The following is a 22,150-nucleotide window of genomic DNA, read 5'->3' as shown; positions in this document are numbered from 1 at the left end:
TGTATTTATACATTGAGCGCCTATTTAACTACATGGTGGTAGTTTACAAATAAAGTGTGGGGCTGTTTTGTGTGCTTTTAAAGACACCAGCTCTGGTGGATCAGATCAAATCCAACCCACTTCAGCAGGTACTAACTTGTTTAAGAAAACCAGCTGTCAACAGGAAAGGGTTTTCAACAGGCTCAGAGGGTTCACCAAGTTAATCATTCCTTCGGTAGGCCCTGGGAAATTCGCTGCTTGATTTTTCAGTGACATGTTGGGCAAATGCAGAAAGGCAGCACCTTCCATCAATTGGGAATCAATTATGAAGCTGATTGAGGTGTTTGTTTTTTAAATTACCCAAGTAGATGGAGATTCAGGGAACGGCAGATACCTTAAGGTCTTAGCTAAAGGATAAGGGGAAAGGAGTTCAGAGCAGGCAAGAAGGCCTGGGAAACGTGGCTTCTCTCCTTCTAGGCTGCAGACCGAACAGCGTCCCCTCCTCACCTGCCTCCCTGGAGACATTCATCTTCTGGTGGCTGTCATTGAGTTTTCTCCCTGGGGTTACACGGTAGGGTCACAAGCAAAGCTACTACAGAAATCTACTCAATGCCCTTGCCCTCCCCTGGAACTTCCAGCCTCTCCTGGAAAAACCTTTCATGAATTACTGTTAATTTCAGACGTGCAGTGCAAATGCCAAATGCATACCCCATAAGATGGTTCTGATGTTGTTTCTAAACATTTTTCACCCACATTGGTATTCACAAGGAATTTGTTCTGTAAACCCCCAATATTATCAGCTTGGTGTCCCATTGCCTAAGAGTCAACATTTTCCTGGAAGGAATTTTGAAAGAATACCCCCTTGGTCAGCCCCAAGGGTTATTTTTGTTCTACTGATATATTTTTAAACAGTTTAGTTGTGAAATATAACATACCCACTAAACAAGGGGTGAGGCATTGCCATAGGTATTTTCTTAATTAATTCGGGAAGCTTTCTGGCAGGAAGATGAAATAGAATCCTAATCAATGTACCAACCAAGGGCTATTTTGCATTTTGTTTTAGTTAGTGGAGGCAGAAATTGGTGGAAAGGGACCAGGGGAAGATATCATTTTGACTCTGCTGATCTGCTCTGTCAGTGAAAATCAGGTCCTTCTCAAGCATGATATGTCTCAAATTTGCGGGGTGTTGCTTAGTAAGTAAATCAGGATGACAGGGTTTTTTTTATCTAAGAACTAGACCAAAGTTATAACCAAACACAGCACCCAGACAAGACACCTCTCACTGCAGTTTTCATGCAAAATGCTGGCTTGAATGGGAGGTTTATTAGATCAAAGAGAAGTTACAGGGAATGAGAAACAAAGTGCATATGTTATAGTTCAAAAGGTTTGCATAAAGAAAGTTAAATAAGAATGCTTAGTGGGATGCAGTCATAATGTGGCTTTTAAGGGCATATATTTCGGGGTCAGAGTGCTTGATTTAGAGACGCAGTCCTACAGCTTTTCTAGCTGCATGACACTGGGTGATTTGTCTATTATCCAAGCCTTAGTTATCTAATGAGGGTGGTAATACACATATCACATAAGGAATGATACACGTAGGGACCCCATGTAAAATCTTAGCACAGTGGCTGGAACTTAGTAAGGACTCAGTAAATGCAAGTTGCTGCTATTAGTACTGGTACTACTAGTACTAGTACTGCTGCTACTGTGGGGCTTCTCAGAACCCCCAATATGCTAATGAATGCCCTGAATTTGCAGAAGAAGCCTGTAGAGCTCAGCCTGTCCAAGACTTACTTAAACTATCGACCCTTTTTCCGTAGAACATCTGGCTGGATTCATGTTTTCTGGAATACCGTTTAGGAAATGTTGTGACAGACGTATCTCCATGGGATCCTGACTCATAGTCTTTAACATTTGATGGAGCAATTCCTCTCACTTCTCTCTGCCTACTCAAATTCTCTGCATTCTCAACTCCTGCCCTGTCTCCAAGAGCCAGCTTTCACCTCCCTGGCCAGCACTCAGCTCCTTTCTCTCAATTCAGTTGGCCCACGTCACTTGCATTGTATTGTCACTTGGACTTTTTGTCTTGGTATTGCCATTGCTTTGATGGATTTCTTGTCACATTCAACTTGTCTTCTTTGATTTTATTTTACGTAGTAAGTCTTCAGCTTAGCAACCCTTCACTGACCAGTCTTAGATCTGCTGTGTTCGCTCAAGACCTAATTGAGTGCAGTTGAAACCTTGAATTGGAAGTTGATTTCCCCTGCAGTTAAGTCTGAAACCTCACTCATCACCTGCCCCAACTTCTTCCAGAGCTAGTGTTCTTAGTCTTTAGTCCAGTTGTGGTAAGTTATCTCTCCTTCTGATGTCTTTCCTAACCCACAGGACAGTGTTTGTTACCAAACTCACGTTTGGCTGCTCACTGCTCAAAAGCCAATAATTGAGAAGCAAATGTTGTAAGAAAGGAAAGTTGCTTTAGTCAGAAAGCCAGCAATCTGGGGAGAAGGTGGACTCATGTCCCAAGAACAACTCCAAAAATTCTGCTCAGCCATGACGATTTTTAAAGGGAAAAAGGGGAAATAATCTCAGTTAAATATTAAGGAGGTCATATTTGTCATTTTCCCATTGTGTGCAGACCTGCTGACTTCTCCTGATCTTCCTTTGGATGCCCTCCTGCCCGTGTGGTCCACCTGCAAATTTACCAAGGGGAAGCTAGGGGTAGATAGTCGTTCTTTAACTACTTAATTCTTCATTATTATTCCTTCTAATCCAGGAAAGGAATCAACAGGTTAGGCAAGGCATTGTGTACATTTAGTAAAGCAAAAATCAGGAGTTAGGTTAAACGCTACCTAGTGATATCATTTTTATGATTAAGGTCTGAGAAAAACAGAGATGAACAAACAGAAAAGGGACAAAAGTGCGGCTTACATATCTACTGTACAAAAACCTAGATTGCCGAGAAGACCGTGTTTCCCTTTTTATTACAAATATTTTCTCTGAAGTCAATATTTCATGCTGTTTCTTGGTAATATATATTTTCTCTCTCTTTAACTAATTCTATTCTTTATATTTCCTAGTGAGGCTTTGGTTTAACCATATTTAATGGACCATTATTCTACTTACTGTGCCTAAAAATTGTGCTGATGGAGGAGAGCTGATTACAAGAATAGATGTAATACAAGTTCATTAAAGAGATTCAGAACACAGGCTCTTGAACTAAGATAATGTGGGGTTAGCTCCATCATTTACTAGCTGTGTGATTTACTAGCTGTGTGACCTTGGGCAAGTTAACTAAACTCTCTCTACTATAGTTTTCCCATGTGTAAAATGGGCCACCTCATAAGGTTGCTGTCAGCATTAAACAAGACAATGAAAGTCTGTCTTTTAGCATAGCACTGTGCACCCAGTAAGGTTCATAGTCATGGCCCAGATTTAAGACACATTCTCTGCTTTCTTGAATCTCGCCATCTGAAGCAGAAGCAGAGGGGACTTTAGAAGGAGGAAGGAGGTGAGCAGGAATTGCAGACGTATAAGGGAGAATTGAAAAGACTGGTTCTACTGGGCACAGGGTGAGAGATGAGGTTGGCATCATAGATTGGAGACACATAGTAGAGGGTTTTGAATCCCAGATTATGGAATTTTATAGACAATGGATTAAACATTTTTAAACAAAATAGTAATACGTTCAGCTCTGTGTTTCAGGAAGCTAACTTTGGGAATACCAAGGAGGAGGAATTGGAGTGGAGAGATCAATTAAGAGATTAAGATCCACCATTCAGATTTTTTTTCTATTTCCCCTGGTTCAGTTTCTTTTTACGTAATGGGAATAAGTTTTTCATGCAACTTCCATTGATAATCCTTGATTAGACTCTCCTTGGACCTTTTAATCTTTCTTTATCTGACTAGGTCTGTTTGGTTCACCTGACTCCCAGAAATGTATCCAGAAACAAAACAGATCATATGTTTTCCGTTTTATTTATAACCCTCGACTCCCACAGCTACTGCCCACTACCATAATATTGCTTCAGAGGATCACTGACCATCGTTTCTTCCACTTTGTGCTATGTGTTCTCGGTTGAGTGCTCAATTCCAAGGGTAAGTGCTTTATTTATACTCAAAACAGAAAGTACATAACAAGAAAGTCATCGATAACTGTTGGTGCCTTGATTACAATAGATGCTTAACCCTGGAGAAGCAGGGCTGGCATTCTGTTCCAAAACCCTCTGAAACAAAAAACCTATTTACAACAGATGCAGTTGCCCGGTGCAAACTTTCAATCCAGTTAGATGCACAAGAGTGTCTACTGATGACCTTTCAGCTGCTTGTCAGCACCTTCCTATTAAACTCTAAGTCTGCTTGAAATAGAGCACCAATACCTCTGGGCACCTCACTTTTTGAAAAACAAACTAAACCGTCAGATAAGACCATGGGGACTTGGGATTTATCTAATGCTACACACTCTTTTTAAAATTGATTCACTTTTCTGGCAACCCAAAATGTCCATGAAATAGCCTAGCTGCTCTGCTACAAGAGCAATTATTATACCGCCTGAGGTGACTTGTATGGTCTCAAGGCCTTGCAAACATCCATTTATACTGAGATGGATTGGAGATAAAGCAGACATGAGTTGGCACTTCGGGCAGGCAATGATTGTCAGACGTGCCACATTGTGACAGCGGGAGCACAGCCCCGTGGCCTGACGGGAGAACACACTTTCATATTTCCCGCAGATCAGTATGCATGCAAATGTGCTCAATTTTGTCCAAAGACAAATACCGTAAGGGTCCAAAAGCCCTTCAAATCGGAATTGTCTGAATTTTCAAACCGACAGACTTGAAGTCTGTAAGCAAACATGGAAGTCCCCGTGGAAACTTCAATTCATCTGTGCTGTATCTTTCCCTATAATCTAATGCCAAGTCGCAATTAACTGTAATTCAAGATATACATAATTGCAACTCACCCAGAAGAGATTATTTTTTGAGCGCTTCAAAATGAGAAAATATGCATATTCCTTTACAGGTTTCATTGAAAGAAAGTTGATTTAAATAAATCCACAGGCATATATACTGTAGGGATTGATTTACCCCAAACAAAATGTACTATTGACATCTGTAGAAATGTATATAGTAATTTATTTCTCAGATTAATATTATCTCATTAGTGATGTCATTAACTAAAAGTAGAAATATCATTTCAGTCTCCATTTTGTAATTTCTATATAAAATTCCAGTTCATGTTTGGATTTATAAGACAAAATGAGTTTTTAAGTCTGAACTAGATGTATTTGTATTGTCTAGTTACAAATTAGATCCCAATGATTCATGAGGTCATTGCAGGAAAATGTGAGAGATCCCTTTGGGGCATCATAATACACTTCCTAACAGGGACATAAGTATTAACATCTGAAGCCATAAGAGCAGGAACATCTATATTTCAAGGAAAAACTGACACTGGAAATTTCAATCCTATCATAAAAATGAGTTGCAAAACAATTACACTCCAGAGTGACCACTCAAAACATTAAAGGGTGGATCCTATTCAGTCAAAAGGTTTATTCTCTTTATTAGTCAAACTGAACACTTCTGTAGAATAAAAATAGTGTAAAAGTTTGAACTGAATTCCAAATCAGTCAGAATAATCAATCTTTATTTAAGCTTATGTTTTATATGTAGGAGTTTGGGTAAAAAAAGGTAAGGACAAAATTACATCAAGTCTTTGACTTTGGTTTCAGTGAGTCATGCAAATCCCCCTTTGTCACAAAACGGAAACTCATAAGTTCATCACAGATCAATGATTTCAGAGCAGTAAATACTCATCGTGCCCAAACCACTCATTTCCCAGATTATTTGGAGTCTTGACATTACCTCTGAGGGTTTACTTGGGTCTTGAGAGAGGGGACAGGCCTCCCACTACAGTGAAAACTAAACCAAGTCATTTGGTTCAGATTCAGGTCTTAAAAATTCAAAGGCCTTCTGTGGTGCTTAGGGAATCCCCAGTTCATTCTAGATTTGAACCTTCCAAATATCCAAGGGACTTCTGGTGGATGAGAGCCATGGGAACCTACAGCCAAATGCTACTGGGAAGTACCCTAGAAAAGGCCCAAATTTGGTTTTCGTCAATCTGAATCTCAGTGACCTGCCTTCTACTTTCAGTATTGAAAGCTGACCAAATTAGAATGTTATTACTAGCAATCAGAGCAGCTTTTTTTTTTTTTCTTTAATTGCACTTTGGACTTCAGCTTCTGCCAAGGATTAGATGCTGAATTGGAATTAACCTCTCCCTTGCCCATAATCCGAGTGCACTTTGTTTCTACAGTTTATAAACTACTCATTACAGTCTGCATTCATTAGCTTAGAAACACAGATCTGCCCATATAATTCTTCTTCAAACCTTCAGTATTTCTTGGCTTGGTGTTTAATACATTTCCTTCAATACTTCTTGGCTTGGTATTTAATACACTTCTTAATCAGGTCTAGTCCTGTACCTTTACCATCTCTTTTCAGTTTTCTCAACACAAACTTGATTTCTCAGCCATATCAGGTAATTTGCTGTTTCCAAACTTGACATCATTTGATGCCTTTGCTTGTGCTGTCCCCTCTGCCATTGTCCATCTTATCACTGATATTCATCTTTCAAAGTTTATCACAAATGTTAGCTACTCCCATACACACTTTCTCAACTCCCAGAGACAAAATTAATGAACCCCCTAGCATTGTTACTATGCAATAACTAGTGAGATAGGAGAGCTTATTGTTTCCTGTGCTGAAGCTTGTATTCTTTGAGGTCTGATAACATTGCCCTGGGTAGGTGGTGATTCAGAATCTGAGAGGTCAGGACGTATGAAGGTTCCTTCATGTTCATGATGAGTCATGAAAATAATGATAGTAAGTGAGGTGCAGAGGAAGACAGAGCTAGGGGCTAAAGTTTCCTATGAATGAAGAGAGTGACCAAGAAGTTGGCAGATGACTACACCACTTAAGAATACAAGAGTGACATAGTTGCTCGGTGTGGGTTTCAAGAGAGCTGTGGCGTTGGCAGGAAGTGTGGGGTGGCGTTGCTCTGACACATGAGTGAGGAAATAAAAGCCTTCTCCCTGTGAGCAGTCTTCAAAGCAGTACTTAGAGGACACTTGGGTTTTACTTAAGAAGTGAGGAGAATCTTCTGAGAAAGGATGGAGGGTAGAGAGGAATTTCAGTTGACTGAGGTTTGAGAGGGAGGGGAAAGGAGAGGGAGGGGGTCAGGCTAAGTGCACAGACAAGGATAAAGATGGAGTCGGGGTGGGGAGGGTGGATTTTAAATGGCAATCAAGAGGATGGTAGGGCTTCCCTGGTGGCGCAGTGGTTGAGAGTCCGCCTGCCGATGCTTCTTGGAGGTTGATGGTTCATGTGGTCTAGAACTTAATCCTGGCTCTGTCTTGGGGTATGTACAAATGCAGCCCATAGGTGCACCTCACCAGACTTCTATCCCCTTGCATATAATTCAAGAAGATTAGATCCAATAATCCTGGATATTGACTCTAGCTATTATTCTATGAAAAGTTTTGTTTATCTTTTCATTGAGTTTAGGCAGTCCATGTTTCTTGAGTTATTTTGCCAATTGAAAGAGGGCTACTTCCTAAAGACTAAAAGAAAAATATATTATTTTCTTCACCTTCACGCAAGAAGAATTTATTGAGCGCCTATTTTGGGTCTCACTTGATGTGTCATAGAAGAAATGGATAAATTCTGTTCTCTCTAAGATCTTTCAAACTATTTGGAGGGGTGATATATGCCCAGGAATAAATGGTGAATGTTGAAGACATATATCTTCATGCAAACATTTAAATGAGACTCCCCTCACCCCGGTCCACTTCTTGCTTAGACTGTTGACCAAAAGATATTTCACAACTTAAAGTTGAGAGTTACGTTTTATTCAGTGGGAATTTTTAGGATTTCAAGCCTGGGAGGCAGCATCTCAAGTAACCCTGAGAGAACTGCTCTGAGGAGGTGAGGGAGGAGCTAGGATGTATAGGAGTTTTGCAACAAAGGACAGGTAGTCAGAATCAAAGGTTACTGTTAATTAAAGAAAACCAGAAATCCTAAATTAAGGAATTTAGCGCTTTTCTATGTATGGGAAGATGCAAGAGTCTGAGCTCACTGAAATCATTCCTTTGATATGCAACTCAGCTATCTGGGGCCAGTATCCTGTGTTTTCACATCCTGAATTTCCTCAGGGCTCACCTTAGGGAGTGGCTGCAGTCTGGTGGCTGCTAGATGGCAGGTATTCTTTCCTTCCTGAGGTCCCTCAGGGCTCTCCAGCCCACCAGCTAACCTTAGGTGGTGGCTGCATGGCTTCAGTCACTGATCACTGTGATATCCTTTGTTTACTGATATGGCAGGCAATATTCCATTTGTCAGACCAATCCCTTAACATTCACCGTTTTTATTTGGCCCTCAATATCTTACAGGGACTAATTGGGAAGTTCAGGCTTTATGTCTAAAGTTCTTGAAGATTCTAGTGGTAGGGTCAGACTTAAAGTGTCTTGGCCTCAAGATAATACAATTTTAATGTCAGAGACAGAGCTGGAGAAATATGCACATAGCTTCCTCCTCTCCTTTCCTTTGACCAGTTTATTTTCCTCTGAGAAAGTTCGAAAGTAGGAAGTGAGAAGATATTTCTTGGTCCCTGTTCATAGGAGGGGGAAAAAATCCAGGGATCTTGCAGCTGACTGATCCTAAGAATTGTTGCTTAGGTGAACAGGCACCTTGTTACTATGTAATCATAGCAGAGAAGCCCAAACAGAGGTCAGGAGACTTTTGTTTTAAAGATTTGCTCAGATGTTAATCCATTGCATGACTTATTAAAAGTCATTTCTTGACACTAGGCTTTCCTCCTTGGAAAAATGAGAGGTTTGGATAAGAGAGTCTATACTATAACCCCTTTCAGCTTGAACATCTATGGTTCCAAAAGTCCACCTTTGAAGTGCTGGGATCAGTGGGAAACTGACTTTTGGGTCTTTAAATGCCTTGGTGTTCTCAAAACAAATGATACATTGGATCTTTCTATCCAAATTCAAAATTCATTTTTTAATTGTAAAACACTGTTCAAAACTTTTTTGGAATGATTTTTGTCCCTATGCTTAGACAAATGTGTCTAGAAAGGGAGAGAGGTGAGAAAGGGGGCAAGATACAGAATTCAACAATACCGATAATTTATGCATAAGATTGTTTTGTTTTATTGAAAGCACATCCTTGAATCTCTGGAAACCTGGGGAAGAAAAGAAAATATGTTATGTGCTTCAGAACTGGCTCCAGATGAATTCATGAGCAGCCGGCTATGAGGAAGTATGTGTCAGCATTTTTTTCAAATTAATTTTTATTGCAGTATAGTTGATCTACAATGTTGTCTTAGTTTCTGCTGTACAGCAAAGTGAATCAGTTTTACGTATACATACATCCACTCTTTTCTTAGATTCTTTTCCCGTATAGGTCATTAGAGAGTATCGAGTAAATTTCCCTGTCCTGTGCCCTCCATCATCTTGTGGTTTGCCATATGCCACAGGCCACCAACTGGTCATCCCTGGTTAGGAAAACACTGCTAGTGAATGAGGTTGTCTATTGGGTCACAAAGAAAGAGGCCATGCCACAATCTGGACATTTCCAATGAATAGTCATTTAAATTTATTTACTTTATAGTTTCAGCCATTCATACAGTTATTTGTCTGTGTCACTTTAGGGAAGTTATTTAATTGTTTAGAGCAGGGGTCCCCAATCCCCGGGCCGCGGACTGCTACAGGCCCACAGCCTGTTAAGAACTGGGCTGCACAGCGGGAGGTGAGCGGCAGGCGAGAGCGCGAAGCTTCATCTGCCGCTCCCCATCGCTCCCCATCGCTTGCATAATTGCTTGAATCACCTCTCACATTACCTCCTGAACCATCCCCCTCCTCCAGTTGTCTTCCACGAAAGTGGTCCCTGGTGCCAAAAAGGTTGGGGGAACTGCTGGTTTAGAGCTTCCACGCCTTCATCTGTTCAAGTAAGCACATCAGCTTCACAGGGCTGTTGTGAGAGTTTTATGAGACGATGCTTGTGAACACATATTTTAAACTGTTAAACACCATAGACATGTGGGTTATTATATCCCATTGGACAAGTAATGGCCAAGAAATTTATTTTTCTTTCCTAAAACCTCAAAGACAATAATTTTATCTATACCATATCTTTTTCTCATCATTGTCTTATGAAGTGTAATCTACTCCATCTACTTTTAGTAAATTTGCCAGTTTGGTAGCTTTGGATCAGATTGGACAAATTTTCTGTAAATCCCTTCTGAGCAGGACTCTGTTATCGTTGGAATCCCAGATCATTAACTGATGCTTGCAGCTGCCAAGATTTTACCGCAACTGAGGAAATAACCGTGGAAATCAGACTCACACCTGAATTCCTTTAGATTTGTTCATTTAAATCTGATCCTCAAAGTATTTGTTTTACTCATTATTCTACCTAATTTTCCAAAAACAAATCAGGAATGAGTCAGTACTCAAATCCTGGGGTAACTGGAGTTTTCGACGTCAGCAGTAGCATTCACATCTATTCCATCACGAGTGCCTGCTAGTTCTGCTAGAGTGTGTGTGTTGGAAATATGAACTAAGAGGGTTCATTTGCCTGCAATTACAAGTATTATTTGGGGGTATTTTTAGTTCATCTGTAAATGGATATAAAATGCTGCTATCTAATAGAAATAAAAGGCTATTTGTTTTCAGATATCAATCTTACCTGAAGAAGACAGGATGAGAAATAGACTGGAGGAATATATCCTAATTTATCACCATAGAAATATGGGTAGTATCTTTCAAAACTAAACGCTTTTGATGCAACAATCTTGGGGGACAAATAAGCATATGGATATAGCCCTCAGAATAATGATAGAATAACATGTAATCTGACATTAGTTAATTAATGATTCTTTACAAGAGTAAGGAAAGGAACAAACATATGGCTGAGGACAGGTTTCACTGTGTTGACTTGATAGCCAGCAATGGTACCCTGTCTGCCTGAAATCTGTGCAGTATTTTGTTATGAATGACTGTCAGGAAACGAGGTAAGAGGTGGGGATTCAGGCAAGTAAAACTTTCATTTACTCAGTAAAAATTGTTTAGGTCTTGGAGGTTAGGGAGCCTGCTTCTTATTTAGGGTCTGAGCAGAAGGAACTTCACACAGAGAATGGCAGGCAAGGGACCAGTTCACCTTCCACCCTGTAGTTTGGGAACTGGTCCGTACTGGTGCCTTCTCCTCACTCATCCACTTAGTCACCAGCAGAGATGAGAGAACGGCACAGAAGCTGTGGAGCTGGCGAAAGATTCTGTACCCCAGTTCTGACTTGTGGGTTTTTCCCTTGCACCACTAAAGAATTCTCAGATACCAGCTGTGTGTCCTATAATTCAGCTCAGTTCTGACCTATCTACCTAGAGACACCATCAGATGCCACAGGTTAAAGGCTCAGTCTCACAAGACTGCCCTCCACTTCAGATGCCATTCACAAATCCAAGCTGTTATCTGTATTTCTGACCTACTGGCTATAAATCTGAGGTTCCCATGACCCCCTCCTTGGGTTCAATTAATTTGCTAGAGTGGCTCACAGACTCAGGAAACCAGTTTGCTCACTAGATCACCCACTTATTACAAAGGATATCAATCAACCCCCAGATAAAGAGATACTTAGGGTGAGGTCCCAAAAAAAGGAGCTTCTGTCCTTGTGGAGATTGGGGTCCAATGCAGTGGCACATGGAAACATTCTGTTTCCCCAACCTGGAAGCTCTCAGAACCCACTTTTTTGGGGTTTTAATGAAGGTCTCATTACATAGGCCTGATTGATTATTATTGATTATTATTATTGGCTATTGGTAATAATTCAATTTCTAACCCTTTTCCTTTCCCCAGACCTCAGGGGTTGAGACTGAAAGTTCCAACCCTCTAATCACAGCTTGGTTCCTTTGGTAATCAGCCCCACCTTTAGGTGGAGTCCAAAAGTTACCTCATTCACATAACAAAAGACACCTTTATGATTGTCATCACTTAGGAAGTCTGAAAGGTTTCAGGAGCTCTGTGCCAGAACTGGGACAATGTCAAATACACATTTCACAGCACCACAATGGCCCTGGGACCTTGGGCGTATCACAGGTGGACAGAAAGCAGAGGAGAGGGGCCCTGTGGAGAAGTGACCTTGAACGCCAGTAACGTGTCTCAGCTGTGGTCAGGACAACACCAGTAAGATCAGCTACTTCTCCCTGGGGGAGGAAAGAGCAGAGTGGAGAGCCAGCGACAGGGCCTAGGCTCAGACCAGTGCCCACTATGGGGTGGAGAAGAGATGGCAGTCCCCCACATCCCCCCCAGATTCCAGGGATGAACTCTCTGGAAGAGACAGAAATACTCAAGAACAGGTTCCTGCCTTAAAGAAGCTAATCAACCTGTGAAAGCAAACACCACATGTTGATTTTTATTTTTTGCACAGAATTAAGACAAAAAAAAATTTCTAAACCTTCTAAAAAATAGCATCCAAAAACAATATCTGTGGCATTTACGTGTCTATTTAAAAATGTCTGTGGCTTTAGATCCAAGTCTTTAAGAGAGATTGGAGGAAATTCTAAGTGGACAGGTTGGCTTTTTGGGGGAAATATGAATATGTGTTCCTGTGGTCTCTTCTGCTCCATTTTGGTTCCAAGATAAGAAGGACAATATTTTCTGTGACAAAATCAGCAGATTCATTCTGATAATGAGACGTAATATTTGACTTGAGGACAGACCTAAATATTGCGACCTGGTTAACCTCTTTTTTCTGTAGGCCATGACCTGTAGCAGCTGAACCAGTACCCTGCCCTTGCCCAGCTGTTACCTCCAGTTATTTGTTCCAACAGGTTAATGCAGAGAATTGTGGCCCTATTATTAGAAATGGAATGGTGATCTTTAGTAGAAGTCTTCATTGACACCCAAACTTAGATAACACAATATTAAATGCTGTGGTCTTTTATAACAAGTGATTACTATGGTTCTGTAAGGAAAATACCCACAAGATTTTCTGAATCCTTTCATTTTCATCCAAATATCTGGTCGTCACATTGATATTGGTGCAGTGTTATTAAATGGCAGTGTTCTGTGCTGCTTTCTACAAGGAGTCTGTTGCTTAGAATATACAGGAATTGCCAGGCAGCACGTTTCCGCCAAATGGGGGAAGAGCAGATGACTCAGACAGAGGCCCTTCATGCTACTGGGGTTTAAAGTCTGTCCCCTGCCAAGTGTCCTGTCCCCTCAGCTTTCCACTCTATGTAGGGTATGCTGAACCCCCCAGACCTGAATGATAAAAATCCCTTAGATGATTCGACAGAGGGCTGCAGCCTCACACACCTGTAATGAGCAGGGCATATGGAAAGGAATTAAGAGTCTCTGCAGAAACTCTCTGAGGCAAAATCATTTTTCGAAGATTGTTTGGAGACACTGTGAACTTAAAGTAATAGACTTCCAGAAGGAAGAAGCAGCCCAGGACATGAGACAAAAACAGGGACTCTGGAGAGCAGACAGAACCAGAAAAAGATTAGTTAGGGATGATTACCACTAAAACTAGTAAGAAAGAACCAGAGATTAGTGTCAAAATCCACTGTGTACTCTTTAATTATGTGAAACTTTGTTTATTTCTCACTGGGTATGGATTTTGTCATTATCAACAAAAACTTCTGATGTCTTCATAAAGACCACGTTAAAAACCCCTTCCATTGTTAGTAAAAAAGGGATGCTTTTTCCAAGTTCCCTGTCCTTTAGAGCCAAGAGCATTGTGCCTAGAGTTGGCAAAGCCAGATGAGCAGTTCCCTTAGAGAATTCTGACCTAATGAGGTTTCCAGAAATATGGGTAGAACAGGCATCAGCAAGCTATGGCCCGTGGGCCAAATCTGTCTTAAAGTTTAGCTGGACCACATCTACTCATTTATTTATGTATTATCTATGGCTGCCTTTGTGCTGCAAGGGCCAAGTTGAATAGGTGTGACAGAGACCATATGGCCCACAAAGCTGAAAATAGTTCTCTCTGGCTCTTTCTAGAAAAAGTTTGCAAACCCCTGGGATTGACTCACATGAAACATCACTTGTCACAAAGCAGCAGCCAAGCACCTACGATGAGAACCATAGACATGCATCCATTCATTCATTCTTTTTTGTTCATTTACAAACATTCATTGGGCACCTACTATGTGCCAGACACTATTCTGGGATGCTTAAGTGAACAAAAAAGACAAAAATTCCTTTCTTCTTGGAGCTTACTTTCTCATGGGGAGAGACAGACCGTAAATAATAAACAAAATAAGTGTGACATACTGTAGAAAATGCTAAGTGCTGAGGCAAAAATTAGAGCAGGTGTACATGGATGGGAGCCCTTGGAAAGGACTGCAAGTTGTGGGAGACTATTTAGGAGGTGACATCTGAATGAAGATGTGAAGGAGCTTGAGCTCTGCAGATCTAGGGGAAGAATGTTTCAGGCCAGGGAGCAGCCAGTGCAAAGGCCCTGAGTAACCTCTACAGGACCCTGCCTTATAGCCATTAGCTCAGGAGCACAGGTTCGCTTTCCAGATGCATGAAATTAATCTCCAAATTCCACCCCCCTAGACCCAGGCAATTCTTTTTTTAGTCTTATTTATTTATTTAGGCTATGACGGGTCTTAGTTGTGGCACGTGGGATCTAGTTCCCTGACCAGGGATCAAACCCGTGCCCCCTGCATTGAGAGCATGGAGTCTTAGCCACTTGACCACCAGGGAAGTCCCGACCCAGGCGAATTTGAACAACTCCTGAAGATTTTGATACAGTAAGACTGGGGAGGGGACTGGAAATTTGTATTCTGTGAAATGGGGGACCATTTTCATTTTCTCAGGTGTCTCTTTTTGGGAACAACTGATCTAAATCAAAATAAGAGTGCCCTCCAAATATGCTGAGAGTCATTCAGGCTCTGCTTAAACATTTCCAGTAATGAGAAGCTATCAACTCTTTTAGAGAGTTCACTCCATAGAATATTTATAACATTTAATTAATTGATTTATTTATTCAACAAAAGATGTGTAGCCTTCCTACTGTGCGTCAGGTACTGGGGATGTGAGAACACATATTCTGTGCCTTCATTGTTTTTTACTTGTTTGTTTCTGATCACAAAATGTATATGGTATTTTATTTTAGACAGATTGGAAAAAACCCAGTAAAACGCATAAGAAAAAAGTTGCTTTTTCTCTTATAAGTAGCAATGTTAATATTTCGGCCTCTTACATTTAATTTTTTTCTCTCTAGGTTTAAAAGTTTGAGCTCTCTTTTTCAACTAATAATGTGTTATGAATATTTCTGTTTATACAAATTTTTTCTGCTATGTGCTTTAAAAATAACAGCCTATTATTCCATTTTATATGTGTATGTATACATATATATTCCCTATGTACACACATGTGGAATATATATACATATATATATATATGGCTATTTAGGTTATCTCAAAATGTACACTAGTACAAAAAACTCTGTAATTAATTTTCTTTTAAGCCTTTTCCAGCATTTCTAATTATGTAGGTAAATGTCTATAAGTGGAATTTCTGAATTAAAGGATGTAGGCTTTTAAGTCTTTTGAATACATTGCCAAATTGCCACTCCAGAAAGAATGATCCAGTTTCCACCCCCATTTCAATTATATAAAAATATTCATGTTTGCATACCCTTGGCAATACTTCTATTTCATTGTTTTTTATTAAAAAGCTATAATTACTACAAAGTTCTTTTTTGTGCTGAGCTCAATTTTGCCTATTAAAATCTTGAATCTATTGATCTGACTTTTGTCTTCTGGAGCTTTGTGGAGTAATTTCAATTCCCCTTCTTTAAAATGGAATCTCAAATATTTGAAAATAATGATCATGTCTCTACTGTACTCTGTCTCCAGTAAGATAATTACTCCTTTAACCCACTTTCTAGACTCTCCGGCAGTTCTGGTCTCACTGTTCTAGATAAGCTTTCGTTAATCAAAGTCTTTCTCATAAAATGTGGTGACAAGGATTAACTGAGGACTCTCACTGCAAAAACACTGGCTTCTTTGTTTTGAACAGGATTCTTCTAACTGGTGCAGGCTAGGCAGGCGTTAGCTTTTCTTGGCAACCTTGCCATCCTATTGGCTCATACAGAGATTGATATCAACCAAAATTCCCAAGCATTTTTATAAACAATCTCGTGGTCATATCAGGCATATCTGCTGCACTTCACTGCTGCAGCTGTTTTCTGAGATCCACATGAAGGACTTTAATAAAAAATCAGCACAACCATTAATTCTAACTTGTCAAGTTCTTTTGAAAACTGATTTCATCACCAGATGTTTATCTTATACAAACTCGATGGAGATATCTCTTGATTTATAATTAAGAAAAATACAAGATCATGTCTATTGCAGAGTCCTGCCACGCCCTATTAGTCTGTTATTGATCCATTAATCAAACAGACTCTAGGTACAACACTGAGTCCAATCATGCTACTTGCAGCTCATCCAGACTGTACATGTGTGTGTGTGTGTATGTGTGTGTGTGTGTGTGTGTGTGTGTGTGTGTGTGTGTGTGTGTGGTGTGTGGTATTCCTGTTGCTAAGGATACAGAGGGAAACTTTGTAAAACAAACCACAAACAAAATATTTTAAACTTGCTGAAATCAATACATGTTCTTTGCATAGTCTTTCCTTGACCCTCCTGACTATGATTCCTTTTTTTTGTTGTTGTTGTTAAAATGGACATTGGTTTTTTGACATAACTAGTCAGTTGTCCATGTTGGGTTCTTGGTTTCAGCTTTATTCCAGAATGGTTGGGTCAACTTCAAGCTAAGATTGATGCAGTTTCTAGTTTATAACTTCATTTCTCTATTTTGAAACATCGGGGTATTTGTCCATATCTCATCCACTGGAACATTTTGCTTTTGTAGGAAATTAAGTATTAATTTTTGTTATTGTTTTATTTTTCAGCTAGCTTGGTGTATAGCTTATTTGGATCTGAGGACTTTTATTCATTTCAAGCAGAGTTTTTTTTTTTTCTTTTCTTCTAGATCTTCTAGTATCTTTAACTCCAGTTTTCTGATAACTGTGCTTGGTACCTACACTTTCCAATTTGAAAGTCATTCTGCAAGATGTAGAAGATGATTTTAAGTAAAAGTTGAGCACATGTGCTTTTGTATTATTTCTTAATAATGTGTTATTTATCTCCATTTGTAGATTTAAGCCTTCCTCATTTTAATATTACAGACATAATTTTAATGATCCAATTCATTGTTCTTGACACTTTTGCCACATCTATGTGAAATGCATTGCCCTTATCATAGCTGATCTGTACATGCCAAACAATTCAGATTACTGAAAAAATAGTTTAGCTCTGGTGGTATTTATATGTGAACAGATTGGTAGTTAACACAGGCTTGCGAAATTCTTACATGTGTGCTGCTTTTAAATAGTTTCAAAACCTTTGTACTTTTTATCTTAAAAACTAGACCCAGTTATAAAATTAGATGGATCATAAGTCTGAGTTACTTGCTGGCCTATGCAATAAGAGGTGGTGATGAATATGGTAGAGATAATTGCATTTTCTTAAGAACAAGAAATATGTGTAGGTATATGTGTGTATATATATCCATGTGGATATATATATCCATTCTCTGTGCTCCTTATTTGGGAGTTTCCATAGTTTCTACAGAACTTAAAATAATATAGAACAAAACTAATTGGCTTCTAACTAAATATAGGAAAGGAAATTCAACTATTTCAATGTGATAGTCATCTTAAAACAAAACAATTTAATGTTTGATTATAGACTTTTTTCTAGGGTGATCCACCATCCCCAGTTGCCTGGGACTGGGTGGTTTCCCAAGATGCAGAGCTTTCAGTGCCCAAATAGAGAAAGTTCTGGGCAAACTGGGATGATTCAGTCATCTTATCTTTATCCTAATTCTTCCCATATGACCCTCCCCACCTTTTTTCAAACCTAAAACGGTTGACTACTTTCCAGTTCTAATATGACCAGTTTTTACTTGGCCAATTCCTTTTATTTTTTTAATGAATTTCAGATGCAGTTGCTGGCTAGTCTATAGACTACTCTTTCTTAAAGCTTTCTTTCCCTCCTCTTTCTCTTTTCATCACCCCTCTTCCATGCTTTCTTCCTCCATAAGAGAGCATCCAGCTCACAGAGTTCACCTTTAATACACTCATTTCAGTGTTTAGTGACCGTGAAATGATCATTAATACCTCCAGATAACTTGCACCTCTATTTTCATTGGGAAATTCATGTTATTTCTATACCAATGGCCCATATTTTTGTGATTTGGATTCCAAATTGAAGCAAAGAAGAGGAACATACGTTTTATGAAATACTTTTAAAGGCCAGAAGTAACCAGCGCACCAGAACGTCTTGGAAGTAGTACTATGATCTTGATGTTTCTGTCCCCAGATGCCAACAAAATGGCAGACCCTTTATTGTGTTGATGGAACAAGCACACACGACCCAGTTAATGTGTTCACTCCATCCATTCTGACTTACATGCCATTGAATATAGTAATCAAGGGTTGCAAACTGGGGGCTTGTGTATCAAAAGTAGTCCATGATCATCATCCCGCATAACGTTTACAGCCTGGAAGAGATGTTTGAAAAGATAAAGTAGAACTTCCTCATTTCTCACTTGAAGAAACTGAGATCTAGAGAGATTAAAGAAATTTCCTGATATCAAAAATCTAATTAGTGGCCCGGCTGGGATCTCCATCGCCCAGGATCCACGGGCTCATTCCCGACCCTAAACTGTCAAAGGCAAAGAGAGGAGACAAAGTAATAGATGTGAGATTGTTCATGATCCAGCCTCCTCACAGCCATTTCTGGTGGAAACAGCCTTGAACCAACTTTGCAAAATATCCCCTTCCACCTTTATCCTCTTTAGCCACTTTGCAGCCTGAGGAGCTTACCCGTGCCCAGCACTGGGGTCACTGGTTTCCATGTTTTAATTCTTGCTCATTATTGCCCAGAGTTGTCCCCCTAATAAGTGACTTACTCTTCCCATAGTCATTCCCTTGAACATAAATTTTTAATTTATGGAACTCCCACCTAATCTAGGCTTAATGGCTGCCTAGAGAATTTGCCCAATTGACCTCTGAAAAGCAGAACATAGCTAATGTGGAGCCGTCATCCTGAAATGCCTGTTACCTTTATCTGTTGCTTTTATCCTTGCTTACCGTGTACCTTATTGCCTCTGTTTATCATAAAGCCTCTACGGAACATAATTGCTAGTCTTATTGAATACAATATGCTTTTGAAGCCCATCCCCTCTAGGTCTGCATTTTCTCCCCCATTTTCCTTATACCACAGAAAATTATGGATCTTCTTTAAAATGTTCATTGAAAAAAATTGATGCTCTAATATCATTTTAATAAGATAAAATTGTAACCCACAATTATTTTTAAATTAACTTTTTATTTTGGAATAACTATAAATTATCAGAAAAGTTTCAAAAAGAGCACAGTGAGTTCCCCAATACGCTTTATCCCATTTTCCTCTAATATGAGCATCTTCTATAAGCATAGTGCATTTGTCAAAACTAAGAGATGAGTGTCAGTGCATCACTGTTAACTGAACCGCACACTTTATTTTGGATTTCACCATTTTTTCCCACTGATGTCCTTTCTCCTCTCCAGGATCCAATCCGTGGTTCCACATTGCATTGTGTCAAGACATCTTCTTAGTCTCCTTTGATCTGTGACAATCCTAAAGTCTACCCTTGTTTTTCATGATCTTGACGAGTTTGAAGAGGACTGGTCAAGGATTTTGTAGGATGTCCCTCAATTTGGGTTTACCTGATACTTTTCTTGTGATCCGACTGTGTTGTGGGTTTAGGGGAAAATATCACAGAGGCAAAGTGCCCTTCTCATCACATCATATCAGGACTGTATGCCATCAGCATGTTTTATTACAGGTGCCACTGACCTTCATCACCTGGTTAAGGTTGTGTTTGCCAGGTTTCTCCACTGGAAATTCACTATTTTTCCCTTTCCATGCTCTTTCCCTTGGAAGTGAGTCACAAAGTCCAGCCCACATTCAGGGGGAGGAAGAATTATGCTATCACCTCCAATCTTTTAACCTATTTCATTTCTGCCCATTAAGTTGCCTCATTTTGGGGTCTAAGCATCTCCACCACTAGGTGGACCGCATTTATTCTAAAAGTTTCCTACTCCTTTTCTAAACACTTTCCTCCTTCCCTTGTTTTGTGACCAGCTCCATTTCCATACATTCTTTCTCTCTTCTCTGCAGCAAATCTCTCTGATTTTAATGGTCTTCATCTGAAACGTAGCATAGCGTACCATGGCTACTTTCCCTGGTTTCCCAGAGTTTGAGTTGAAAGATGAGGTGTGTTGGGTTAGAAAGTTATTCATGAAGAAAAAAGAAGCTAAATGTAGACTTAATAGATAAAGAGTTAAAGTAACTCTCTTCACAAGTTAACAACAGATGAGACAGCTACTCAGTAAATGTTGTGATGTAAGAATTTCAAGGAGTGTCTGGGGGATGCAGAGATCCTCGGGGGAGGAGGCCCTCTTTATTCATCTTCTTACCTTTTTCTCCTAACACATTAAAAGGCACCAAGTAAATGCCCAATACATATTTGTTGTTTATAGAGATATGCAGATATGGATTGATATAAACACTCAACAACTTCTATACGACAAACACATGTAGAAAAAGCAAAGCTCTAGGAAAACCAATGCACTGCTTTTGTAGCAAGATCTCCCAGCAGATATGGTGATTCAATGTCTAGATTTAAACCCCAGCTCAGCCACTTACTAGCTTTGTGATTACGGGCAAGTTATTTACACTCTCTGTGCTGAGCTATAAAATGGATATATTATTAGCACTTATGATACAGAGAGGTTGTGAGAAATAAGTGAATTAATCCACGTAAAGTATTTAGCAGAGTGCCTGGCACATAACAAATATTCAGTCAGTATGAATTATTGTTACTGTTATTATTCATGAAGTTTTAGGCATAGATCAAGCCGTGAGTTTATTTCTGTATAGACTTTTAAAGTAGATTCAGGTTCATCGCTAAATTGAGAGGCAAGTACAGAGATATCTCATGTACTCGCTGCCCACACACATGCACAACCTCCCCCATCATTAACATCTCCCACCAGAGGGGAACATTTGTTACCACGGATGAACCTACATTGACACATCATAACCACCCAAAGCCCTCAGGCAGACTCTCAACCACTGCGCCACCAGGGAAGCCCAGGTTTCAGTCTTGATGTCATACATTCTAGGGTTTGGACAAGTGCATATTGACATATATCCATCATAATATCATACAAAGTATTTTCAGTGCCCTAAAAAATCCTCTATGCTCTGCCTATTCATCCTTCCCCAAAACAAGTTGTTTTTTTAAAGTAAAATCATTTCACAATAAAAACACCAGAGAAGGGCTTCCCTGGTGGTGCTACAAAAAAAAAAAAAAAAAAAAAAAAGACACCAGAGAAAATTACCCAACGAATTAACTGCAAAATGTTAAATTGTTCCTATGTAGTAAATAACCCCGTTTCTCTCTTTTAAAACAAAGTTATCAGTTTAATCCTACCTATCTTTTATGCTAGACTTTTTCCTGTAGTTTGGGTTCCATCATTAAAAATAATTTTAAATAAAATGGCTCAGCAACCACTAAATATAAATATAAGATTATGGTCAAAAGTTTTGGCTTTCTTTTCCTTGTTATAGGATACCTCCAGGCAGAAGCTGCTTCCTGATCTAGGTGTCCGGGCTCTGGCCATCTAGAGCAAGGCAGAGGCCCAGACTCTGAGTTTAGATTATTTGGATACCTCAGCAGTGTTTAAATCTTTATCAATGGTGATCTTTATCTACGCATAATTTGGAATTTTCCAAAAGACAGATTAATTAAACCATACATCTTCACCAATTAGGCCTCTTCTTCATTGGTAAATACAGTCATGAATTATTTGTAGACATAGTTTTGAGATTAGCTACAAACAACTCTTTCACAAAGTAATTTAGTTAGTGAATTAAAAATATTGTGTGTGACTACAAGTAGCTGATCCCAAAGAACTGCTGAATTGGGTTGCATGTATTAGGTTCATTATGCAAGTAGGCATCCCTAGAGAGCCATCCCAA

The sequence above is a fragment of the Neophocaena asiaeorientalis genome, unplaced genomic scaffold (genome assembly GCF_003031525.2).
Source record: "Neophocaena asiaeorientalis asiaeorientalis breed wild unplaced genomic scaffold, Neophocaena_asiaeorientalis_V1.1 scaffold86, whole genome shotgun sequence".
Classification (NCBI taxonomy): Eukaryota; Metazoa; Chordata; class Mammalia; order Artiodactyla; family Phocoenidae; genus Neophocaena; species Neophocaena asiaeorientalis.
This window is presented reverse-complemented; position numbering follows the sequence as displayed.